Genomic DNA, 12,852 nt, shown 5'->3' with positions numbered 1-12,852 from the left:
AGGAGGATCATTTGACTTCAGGAGTTTGAGACCAGCCTGAGCAAAAGTGAGACCCCAGCTCTATGAACAAGAAAAAGTGGAAAATATTAGCTGGCAATGAGGCAGGAAGATCACTCGAACCCAGCAGTTTGAGGAGTGTGAGTGAACAGACACCTCTACACTCTAGCCTGGGCAGCAGGGAGGCTCTGTCTAAAAAAAACCTTGGCAAGGTTGCATTTCACTGTACCTAGCATGGACTCAATCAGCCCACAAAACAAAAACTGCACTTTTCAGAAGAAATGCCATGCATAGTATATTCAGAGTCACTGACTGCTTTTTCTTCGTCTTTTTTTCTGTGAATGTGTAGGTGTTTGAGTCTCTTGTACGTCTTCTTTTACACTGGATTTGGGCTGCTTGAAAACTATTTCATTATCTTCATCATCATTCATTGCAGCCACTTCAGATTTTCATGTCTCCAAAAATGCTGGTGTACAAACTGGTGTGGGGCCCTGGCCATCCACAGTCTTCTCAGTAGTGCCCGAAACCTGTTGTTTCTTTCCCTTAGGTAAAACCAAGGGAAGAAAATTATAATCAATTCCTTTTTTCGCTAATTTCTTCCTGAGTAATCTTTCCTTCTTTTTAAATCGCCTCTCCATCTGTAGTCTTTATGTAAGTGTCCGTTTCTGATTATACCGTTTCACTGCCAGCTGCGATGGCGGTTTAAATGGCATTTTGCAGCCCTTAACAAGTTCTTTATGTACTTTTCCAGGTGACACAACAGACACTGCAAAAGTCTTTCGCCAAAAAGGTAGTTGTTCATTGTTTCAGCAACTGTCTTGGCAACATCATCAGACTCAAATTCCACAAAGGCATAGCCTTTGCTATTTCCAGTCCTTTTACTTCTGGAAAGTCTTAATCTTGTAGTAGTGCCAAACTGGGAGAAATAAACTTGGATCTGAGTTTCATCAAGTGTGCTAGGTAGGTGGCCCACATAGATTACTCCACGCTTAAGCTTTTCTTGCTTTTGTTGCTGGGTTACACGCTGGCGAACCTGCACTACCTCCTTTCTAAACTCGACGTCTTCCCCGGGTTCAAAGACAGCATCAGCCCAGGAGGGTCAGCAAGGGCCGCCATACTGCAAGTTGTGAAAATGACCAACCCAAATCAGTTTTCTTAATGGCGGTTCATAAAAGTGTATTTAATAATGCCATTAATCGCTTTCTTACTAATTGTTTCATTGCCTTTCTCATATTAACAACTGTGAACATCCAACATTACTTATCAACTATACAAGTGCCCTCTCTCTCCTGGGCAGTGATGCTTACTTGGGAAAAGAAATGAAATCCTTTAACAGGGTTTCGGCCTTTTACCAGAACTTTCACTGTCATCTGGGGTGAAGGCCCGCCCTAATTTCTTAAATAATTGCTGTAGAATATAATTGTTTTAACACAATAACAAAGAAAATGCCAGGAAGGCAATGTTAACCAGTCTGATGAAAATGTGTCAAACTGTTTATAAAACCAATGTATGGTGCCCCATGATCACATTAATGTACACAGCTATGATTTAATATTAATTAAAAAAGATAAAAAAATTGCTGTAAAGAATTTATATCTACAAAGAGCCCATGAAAATGGGTTCAGTGTTGATCTTCACATTAATCCCATTCTTCTACTTTCAGAAGAAAAACTAGCATGATGCTTATATAAATAATTTATACAAAGCCATGTGGCAGTGGAATGGGGTGGCTGGTGATGGTGGTGGCTTATTTCAGAACTCTGAGAGGCCAAATTACTTATTCCGGTAAAGTATAAAAGATTTTTGATGAGGTTCCTACATTTGTTTTAATCATTTCCACAATAAATATGGACCAAAAATCCATATCTTTTAAAATGTGTGACTGTGAATCAAGAATTTTACATTTCTGTATTAATAATAGTGTGAAAGCTTCACAGGAATTACTGTTTTTGATAAAAAACTAAAAAGTCTACAGAGTGCTGTGTGTTTTAAATGTTTTGCTACTCACCTACTCACAATGATTTTTCTCTTTCTCCTTTTGACAAATTTAATTTAATATGTATCATCCAAAAATTACGCTGTTTATAAAATAAATTTATTCTTTTTCATTTTTTATTAGGTTGGTTAGCAAGCATTGCTTAATTAAAAAAGATATTTAGGATTGTCAAATTGAACATCTCTGATACCTGTGCCTAGTTCTAATGACAAAGCTGTATTTTAAATCTTTTGAGAATCTTGATGTTAATATAGACACTATTACAAATTCTGGGTCGGACAAAATGAATCCATTTTCTCAGCAAGATTTGAGCCTTGATGCCCCCTGTTAAGACTCATGCTATGAGCAGGGCTGGTAATGTTTATGGCAGATGCAGATTATACTCATCATTTTTTGTATTTTACAATTTATAATCAGGCATGCATCCTCCAAATCCAATTCTTTCCTTTAAAGCCCCCAATTCTGGACACTTCATAAAGCGAAAAGCTTGCTGCCACCTTCAAGGAACTCAAACTATCTGATTTTTTTATTTGCTGCTTCCATTAGATTGAAATGATTTTTCTTCAGTTTGCTCAAAGCTAGATTTAAAGTCAGGTCCCAGAGGTAACAGGAAAGTCGATCCCCTAAGCTACTCAGTCATTGTTTGCTTTTTTTACATGTAATATCCTACTTCTAAGCCAGAATATAATTTAAAATACAAAACACACTCTACATAAATATGTCCTTTAGAAATTTTGTAATCTGACATTTAATGGAAGTTAACTAAGTGCCTTATATCATGTTTGTGAAGAAAAACAGAGAAATTATAAATACTCTTCAAGACAATTATTTCTTAATAGCTTTGTACATTATTTTCAACAGTACACCTTTCCTTCCTACTTCAAATCTGTAACACTATGTGCTGCTTTTGAACATAGACCTGCCAGATTTGCAGTGCACCTAAATAAGCCTAAAAACATTCTAAATATTTCATATATTACGAGCTTCTGAGAACCATTCAAAGAGCTCTGGTCTGCAGTCACTTTCTGTTTGCTAGGGAACAGCAAAGGGTTACTTCAGCTCGGGCGCTGCAAGTGCGAGCAACAGGAATCCATTGGCTTTAATTTGTCCACGTCTTTCATTTGATACTACCAGTATTAATAGCTTTGCAAGGAAATTCTGCAGTCATTAATCATAATAATTAATCAGATCCAATTATATTGCATATAAATGCGAACAAATTGCTGAAAAAATAATGATCTATCACCAACATGTCATGAGGAAAAAGAGACTAAAATAGTAATTAGAAGCAGGGATTTAGTTGTGTCTGAGTGCCCTGCAACTGATTTTTAACTGTATGATGATCCGATGATGTAATTAGTCGAAAGTCTCGCAGGCCTTTTTAGCACACTATCTAATGACTGTGTGACTGGAGAAAATAAGGTCCACTTTCCTATGAGATCTTTTCTACATTTATGCCTAACTTTGCATTTCTGCATAGGGGAGATCCACTGCCCTTGGTGTTCTATTACCAGAAACTAAATCGTTGCTGCATGGGTTTTCTGGATTTTTAATGTCTATTTTTAAAGTAATGCTGTTTGTTAACTGAAGATTACTTAAGTTAGGAATGAAGATATTCTACACGGCATTTTTTTTTCTTTTTACTCTGTTATCGTAAAAATGTGTAACATATAATTCAAAATGAAATGTTTTGGTTACAGTAAGTAACACACTGCGGGTAGCATATATGTTAGCTGTTTTCACCTATCTTTCTTCTGAACTGCACTTAAAACATTTCAGAAAATGAAATTACTCTGTTTTCACTTCAGTTAGCACTCTCTGGAGCACTGGCAGATTTTATCAGAAACCATTTAAAAATATATATGTGTGTATGTGATTGTATATGTGTGTGGGGGCGTGTAAGTTCTTCTTTAGCAGATTCTTAAATCTGAACAAAGTGAATTGCCTAATACAAGTTCTTCATGCAATAATTTGAATATGTCTCATTTCTTCTTATTTTCACTCTTGTGTCATAGCATAGAGCTTCCGACACAGTGTCCCGTACCTGCATAATTAGCACTAGTTTATTATGTGGCCAAGCACATATTTTTAAACCTTTCAAAATATTTTCTGGTTCTACTCAGAGATTACACATGAAATGGTTAACCAAAGATTGATGAGAGCTTTTTTTATGATAGGTTTGCGACTTGAAAATAAATGTTAGGTTCATCATAGTTTTCAATACTAAGCACTGCACTTTACTGTCTTTGATCTCAGTGTTGCGACTACTACAAAGAAATAAAACCTTATCTTACCTTTTCCAGCATCTACTGCGGAAGACCTCAATAATGCATAAGAACATCTGGAAGTACGGTAATTTCAGCTATCAGAGATAAGAATTGACACAGAACAGGTAAACCCTACAAAGTCATCATGTTGAAATGAACTGATTAAGGTTTAGTAACATAAAACATCGTGTATAGTGTTTCTATGCTTGCTACATCTTGCTATTTTATATTAAAAAAGGAATGTCAATTATATATATTTAATAGGTTGATTAGCTGGTAGCAATATTATATTTTACATAAAGAGACAGAAATGTCTGCAGATCTATTGCCATGCACATCTATTTCGAGTTAACTGTGAGTTCATAGAAAATACATGGGCATAGTAAACAGGGTTTTGAAATGACAATTTTTTACTGGTTGCAAGTGCTAATTGCTAGTTTCTCAAGGGTATAGAATTAATCACCTGCTAGATTTACAGTCTCTAGGTTGAGACCTGAGGATGGAGGCAATAAGAAAAGCTCTTGAGGGACATATCATATGGTGAGTCTAAATATCAGTCTCTATGCATATGTAAATTGGTAACAAAGTTTTTTCAAAGCTCAAGTATGCTAATTTCAAACAGGCAAGACTAAAGCTAGCTTTTAGCAGCTGTTTAACGTCTGCCTGTGGGTGGTAGAGAGAGCTTAAAATACAAGCAAACAGTGGTGCATAAGTAATTAAGCAACATTTTGCTGGGCATAAATAATTCTGTTTATATTGCTCTTTTGAAGAGTATAGAATACAAAATAACAGATCAAGTGCACCTTTGGCCACCAGAGGTTAACTGTTCTTCCTCTTTACCTTTTCTTCAGTTTTAAACAATTTAAGGGAAATAATAACAGTCTGATACACGATCTTTTATAACTTTATAGGAAATAAAATTATTTAAGGTGGACAAAAAGAAACCTATTACAGAATCACTGCATTTATAGTTCACTATATTATTTTGTAGTGTATTCCTCTACCAGTTTATCAGAAGAAAATGTAATCTCTAATTACAGATCTATTTATTGCCATTTTAACTTTTAGGCTCATTGAAAGTACAGTTGGAGTTGTTTGCTAAAAAATCAAACTTTTTTCAAAGTCCACAAAAGGAAAACATCTTCAGTTTTTCGGGACTAATTTTCATTGCCCTATGCCTTAAAAATAAATAGATAAATAAACAAGTGATTCACATAGAGATTATTACCTAAAAATAAGAACTGCTTAAATCAATGTACCATATATTGGATAATCACATAATGTGAACAGCTCTTGCTAAGCCTGTAGAAGTGTCGAAAAGCTGGTATAAAAAAATTGCATTTGATTCAATAAAAACCTTGAAATTGACCAGAAGAAAGATGAAAGATTTAACACGATTTAGAAATACCTAGTCTAGAAAAAGGATTATAGATACTAACTGTGAAAAGAGTCAGGGGTTTAAACTTCGTGTGCTTTAAATATTCATGGTTTAAGGAGTTAATGGTGAAAGGAAGTACTCAGTTGGGTATCAGATCTTATAAAGGGCTTTATAACACATAAGAATGTTAGGAAGGCAGAGTAGCCATTTATGCTCAGGATTGCTGTTTCTCTTTGCACAGAGGGAACAGGTAAATGACATAGGATTGAAAAGAAAACCAAACCTTTATTCATCCTCTCCATTAAAAAAAATTGGTGAAATAAACCTTGTTTTTTAGCTTATGTTTCTCTTTTTTAACCTTTTTTAAACCTGCTGTGGGGCTAGGTTTTAAAACCAAGTGGGCTGAGTAGAAGAGTGGACAGGGCAGTGGATTGTGGGCAGACCTGACACACAGTTGGGACGATCCAGGGCCTTCCTCGAGGAAAGACACTGATGCTGGGCAACTTGTTCTCCCTCCTCTTCTACAATACGTGGGTAATAACATCTGTTCCAATCTCCCTAATGAAACAAAAACATGCAATTCAATCAAGTGGTTAGAGATTAATCATTTCTCTGGGACAGTATTCTTTTCATTTTCTTTCTTAATTTGAAAATTTAAAATTTTTTTATTTCAAAATATTAAGGGGAAGGACTCAACTATAACTGGGATGCTACCTAACAAATGCAAACACTTAACTCAATCATATGTAACTTTATATTAATCTGAAATTTAAATAAATGTATAAAAAATGTTAAGGGGATACAAATGCTTTTGTTACATGGCTTGGGTCAGGGCTATAAGTTTGCCCATCACCCAAATGGTGTTCATTGTACCAGGGTGGTATTTTAAAGCTTCCTGGGTTCTTGGACCATCTCTGTCTGGTTTGCTTGGTTGAGCAATTCATTCTCTATGTACCTTACCAGTACGCATAGACCTTATGACCTGATTTATGAAGGAGGGATGGGCCAAGCAATCACACGACAGGCTCCATATAGCTACAGAACAATAGTAAGATCTGTTTAGAAATTCTGAAATAATAAAAAAAAAAAAAAACCCAAACAGATAACAAGGAGTAATCACTACTCAAAGTAGTAGAATTGATTCTCTTTTACCTTAGCTATTATTTCCCTGATAATTGTTTATTATCTGTACATAACCTGAATAATAATGTTTGGTGTTAGAGGGCCCTTGCTCATGCATGATTAGATAAGAACTTGCATATCCTTAAGTTATTGAGAATGGACACTGAGAAAGGGGCTTCAAAGGGATGGGATGAAAACTTGGCCTGCTGAACCAGGAAGTCTGGAGGGTCTGTAAGAATGTGGATCTGAAGTAACCTAGGTAACCAATGACCAATAGAAAGAGACCATCAATGACCAATAGAAAAGGGCAATACTGCCTGGAGGTGCCGTGAGGTCAATGAAAGATGTGCAACCAATTCCAAATAATATTTCTACTGCTGGAGACCTTCCTGTTTCCTCTCTCTCACCTTTTCTCCTTCAGGAGAGGGACCCACTTTCAACTTTCTTTAGAAGTGCTCTAAACTTTTTCTTTGTTTTTCCTAAATAAAATCTCTCTTTGTTACCCTGAAATTTGGGAAGGTTACTTTTACTTTCTATCCACACTCCCTGTGCTGCTCCAGTTTGATTTTTAGTTTCCCCTCACTGTTGCTTTTGGTCATTGCCCAGCCTTGGTTGAATTCTCTAACTTTGCTGAGTCATTGAGGTCAACTGGGTTTAGAGAACTAGAACCCCAGACCTCAACAGTTATCATGAATCTTGGCCATATATGATCAGAAAAGAACTTTAAATATTATTCTAACGGATTTGAAATATTCTGCTTTGCTATACCACTTTTTTTTATCTTCGGGCTTCTGAGGGCTGTGTCATACCTATTGTCTCTTTGGACTTGTACATTACCTCATTTATCTGTCTCATCAAGAACATACAGTCACTGAAAAAGAAAAAAAAAAACATTGAAAATAGAAGTGCTTTAATTGGGATTGCCGTGGATGTACTGACCTTTGTCCTTCTCTTCCTCACTCATTTATTAGTGGAGGCCAACTGCTTAGGTACTTAACTGAGATTCATAAATAATATTTTTTTGATTTTTCTTCTCTATGAAGTTATGAAGGCAGCCAAGTTGAGACTTTTGATGACTTAGTTTTTTATTAGTCTCTAGAAAACTGTTGGTGCTTATTTAGACAAAAAGTATAAGTTTTTCAAAATGGTTATAAAAATTGATACAGACCTCAAAGTTGTGATAAACTATGATCAACTCACCTTGTTCTGTTGACTAAATTAATATTAACCTACAATGTATGTAGGAATAGTGTGAAGCCAGCTAAGGGAGGTCATGAGTCCTTGCTGAGCATAGTGGTGCACACTTAGAGTCTCAGCTACTTGGGAGGCTGAGGCAGGGGCATCACTTCAGGCCAGGAGTTTGAGACCAATTAGGGCAACATAATGAGACCTCATCTCTAAAAAAGCAAACAAACAAAAAACTAGCCAGGCATTGTGCATGACTTTGGCCCTAGCTAGGGCAGGAAAATCACTTGAGCCCAGGGGTTTGGGATGCAGTGAGTTATGATTATGTCACTGCACTTGAGCATGGGCTATAGTGTGAGGCCCTGCCTCAAAAAATAAAATTAGATGTCCAACTAGGAATTGATATCCTGACAAACGCTGAAATACAGAGTTTTATACTAGACTTTGAGTCCAATGCTAAGTAGGAAAGACCTGGAAGATGTAATGTATATAGTCATTTCCAGATATTATCATGAATGTTATAGGAAAAGAAAAATCTAGAAAATAATTCTAATCTCAGGGTAGAGGCTTATTTATTTATTTATTTATTTTTGACAGAATCTTACTCTGCTACCTTCAGTAGCGTGCCATGATGTCATCATAGCTCAAAGCCACTTCAAACTCTTAGGCTCAAGTGATCCTCTTGCCTCAGCCTCCCTAGTAGCTGGGGCTACAGGTGAATGCCACAATGCCTGGCTAGTTTTTCTATTTTTAGCAGAGACGTAGTCTCACTCTTGCTCAGGCTGGTCTCAGACTCCTGAGCTCAGGAGGTCTACCTGCCTTGAAGGATTACCGGTGTGAGTCACTGCTCCTGGCCAAGGTTGATTTTTTCTATAAAATTTGATGATTTTTATAGTGCATTCACAGGCACACACACACTCATGTATACACAGAGAGCAGCAGAGCCTCTGAAGATATTTCTCCTCCAGTGGTAGCAAAGCGGAGGGTTCCCATATGTGTAACAGGTTGTGATGTCAGCAGAGTTCGTAATCCATCCCAGTTTTTGCTTAGAGCTTTGGCTCATCACAAGGAAATGCTAATACTTACTTATTCATTTATTCACACTCTTAGCAATTCGCTGTTTACTTAGGTGCTGCAAAGTGCTGGACATTGTGGAAGCTACTACGGATGCAAAGACATATAGGATGTAAAAAAACACTAGGGTCAATAAATATGGAAATATTAAAAAGTCAGATTTGGATAGGACTCATCATCAGAGGGTATCCCACTCCATTCTCTGACTTTTTGAGCCAGTATTATGATGGACAGTTAGAGGTAGGATTATTAACAATGCAACATAGAATATATACAGAATACTGAGTATCTAGGAGTGAAGAATATCTGATTGCAAGCCTTCTCTTTTCAGCTACTCTGCAAAATTCAGATGACATATTCTTTGGAAATTATTGCTTACATATATGTGATATATATATATATATATGTTGTTTAATATTCACTATTAGATTATAAAAATCTTTGAATATAAGGAACACACTTATTCCTAAATGGTACCACCTATGCCCATGCCCATTGCTCCCAGTGATCATACAGAAAACATTTCTAGCCTGTTGATGAAAACTACCTATTTCAGAAGGAACGTTTGTCTTGTCCTTGTCCCAACACACAGATAACTTGTTTTGTTCAAGTTAAATGAATTGAAATTCGAAAGTGCCTCTGTAACAAAACTGTTGATTTCAAATGAAAGCTATATATGTTTCTGCATTCAGAAAGACAACTTTGATTTGTGAATCACTTAGTGATATTTTTTCTTTTTAAACTTTAGTAATATTTCTTCCTTTTAAACTTGGAAGCAGGAGTCTACTGATTTGCTTTGAAAATGTGTTACTGTAGAAAAAAAAATAATTATATATTGTGGGACAGTTTATCTGGGAAAATTGGTGGAGTAATAAATTCTGGTGGGAAAGAATAGGGATACATCCCAAAAGATATGAATGTCTAAATAAAAAGAAATTCTGTTTTCCTAAAAAAATTAAACTATTTTCCAGTTATAATTCAGACCTTTTTGGCAAGTGAGGGACATTTGTTTTTACTAATTTCCTTTGAACATGCCTGTGTTCCTCTTTCTCTTTCTGTTTTTGATTGTAGTCAGCACAGAGTGTTAACAGGCACTTGAAGCAAACGGTGATATTGGAAAATTGTATACTAATGCAATTATTTCAAGGAAAAAATGTTTTTATGCATTATATATTTATACAGAATATACACAGAATATGTATACTCTTGGGAGTAAAGAAACATTTAAGAAACAACTAAAATCTATCATCCTGTCTTTCCAACCAACCTAGATCAGCAGCTACATAAAAGGTAGGATCAGGGCAAGGGAAAGATCAGAATTTCTTACTGAAGGCCCTGAGGACTGTAGCTTACATAGGATACCTCAAACTCAAAATGGTCTCATCTGTGTTCCCCCCTCTTTGTTGTCAACCTGATAGGTGTACTCACCCTGTAAAACACTCATGCTTGTTTTGATTTCTGAACTGAAAATTCTTCTTAAAGGCATCATCTAATCTGCTGACTACACCTCATGTTAAGGGAACATCTGAATAAAACCATTGCAGTATTTGTGTTTTTCATGTTATTTGTTTTTCTTTATAGATTTTTATGGAGATGATTGTACAATGTTGAGATCAACTGCAGCTGAGAAACTTCTCTTATTATATTTACTAATTTATATAGCAACCAAAAGGTAGAAGGGAAATAAAGCAAAAACATATTTGGTAATTTCATGAATTTAAAAACTAGCCCTGGGGGAAAATGCATCACTTTATATTTTGTATCACTGCTGTGTTTAAGAAACCTAAAAATGGGAATTTCATATTCTCATATTTTGACAAGTACTTTACATTTGCCTGAATAAATATTTTACTATGAAAGGAATATGATTAAAAAGAAAAGAACCCCCCACACTATTAACTTCTCGGGAGCATTAAAGCAGTAAAAGTACACATTCCATAAGCCAAGAGACAGCAGCATACAGTTAATTCAGCCAATCCTGGAAAGAGATTTTCTTTCTTATTTTTAAGCTTCAAGAAACTCTCCACTTGAAGAAAGGGAGATGTGCTCACACTGTCATACTGACATGGCAGAATTTAGCTCTTTTCTGAAGAGCTTTCATGTCCCAAGAGCATAAAGACAATAGTACACAGTATAGAGAGCCAATAAATCAATTAGCTTTAACAGCCAGAGTTCAGGAAATGCATTTATTCTCTCCGATGAAAACACGGCTTTTCCTTGTAGCTATACTTCATACTGCTAAGGTCAATTTTTCACATGGAAATTATATTTAGTGGCTGAAAAATTCACTCATAAATTTCGTAAAGCAAAAAAGAAGCACTTACTAATGTAGGAGAACAAGTTTGTTTTATTTGTAATTATCTATCTTTAGAGTAATTGAGATTCTAAACAGCAGCTAATAGCCTCACTGTCTCAAATTACTACTGCCTGTAACTTTACCTTGCCAAATATCAAAGAGCTTTTCAATTGCAACACCACTACTAAAACCTGGGTCATTTTCTAGCAATTAATTGGAAGAGGTGATTAATAGCTTAATAATGGGTTGCTCTGTGTTTAAAAAGTGCAGGGGACGTGCATAGGAAAGGAATATGTAATTTTGTATCCCTGAAACATAACCTAATTGAAAAATCAGCAGTTGGTCTTATTTACTTTAGACTTGTATTTCCAAACCCTCTTTTGATCTACTCTGAGGAAATGTGTAAATCTGGAGAGTATTTTTTAATTAACTCCTTGAACATTGAACACGCTATGAATTTAAGGAGCACAAGCCATTCCATGGCACCTGCTGTGCCGCAGCAAACTTCACAGGAATTCCAAGGCAATGCATGTCAAGTATCTTTCTGGAGGTCCAGATGGCAGCATCCATTCAGCGACTCACTACTACAGGGCTGCCCTGAACTTCTATGGTACACTTGCCTACAGTGTAGCCTTAATAAAGTGGTGTCTGGGAGCCTATGTCCACTTCTACTCTGGATGCTTGATACATTCACCACAAACTTTGTAATTGTAAAATCTGGCTGCAACCTATCACAATAGTCTTCCAGAAATACTCATTGTGACAGTCACTATAATTTAGTGCATTTGGTAAGCTACATGTTAGGTGTCAAGGAAATGGCAAGTTGACTACTCAGTTGGGGAAGGGGTGATTAGGGGCTGGTTCTCATGACAAAGGTAAAGGATGAGACCAACAGACAGAAAGAACCAGGACTCCTATTTCTAACTCACTACAAAATCTTGTTGATCCATGACAAGGTGTTTGGCTATGGAACTTACCGATTTTTTTTTTTTTTTTATTGTCTGTAGAGATGTTCATGTATTTTTCCCTTATATTACTGGAAAAAAAGTCAAGCATAAAGCTCTGGATTGCCCAGTATTTCTTTCACACTTTAGTCCAATCTCTTCCCAGTTGAACCTAAAAATACTTGATTATTGGTCTCCCATGGTATTTGCATGACTTAATGTTACAGGAAGTCAAGATGTTAGTCTCTAACTGGCACTTGTTCCATGGAACCAAAAATAAAATGAAAATGAAAAGAACATGTGAAATAAAGAAAAATGCCTGAAAATGACAGCACCTCTTCTCCAGCTCTCACAGATCCTGGCATCTATTCTTGAAGTAGTTAATTCTTCCAAGTTCAAGGCATCACATGAAGACCCAACTGGTCACAGAATTTTTCTTTCAACACTTCCCACATTTACTGAGGAACATGTAAGAATAACGGAAAATTATAAAAATTAGAACAAAAAGAACTTGTCTCGTACTGCTAAAAGACACACACTTAGTCGAATTTAGTCAGCGGTAGTGAAGAAGGAGCAGCGTGCCAGTGGTGGGC

General features: G+C 36.1%; 1 pseudogene; it reads right to left on the bottom strand.

Annotated features, from left to right (window-relative positions):
- Positions 1-302: 302 nt before the first annotated feature.
- On the bottom strand, positions 303-1,113 carry LOC128590794 (MKI67 FHA domain-interacting nucleolar phosphoprotein-like; annotated as a pseudogene).
- Between the last annotated feature and the right edge of the window lie 11,739 nt (positions 1,114-12,852).

This window comes from Nycticebus coucang, chromosome 7, assembly GCF_027406575.1.
Source record: "Nycticebus coucang isolate mNycCou1 chromosome 7, mNycCou1.pri, whole genome shotgun sequence".
Classification (NCBI taxonomy): Eukaryota; Metazoa; Chordata; class Mammalia; order Primates; family Lorisidae; genus Nycticebus; species Nycticebus coucang.
This window is presented reverse-complemented; position numbering and strand designations above follow the sequence as displayed.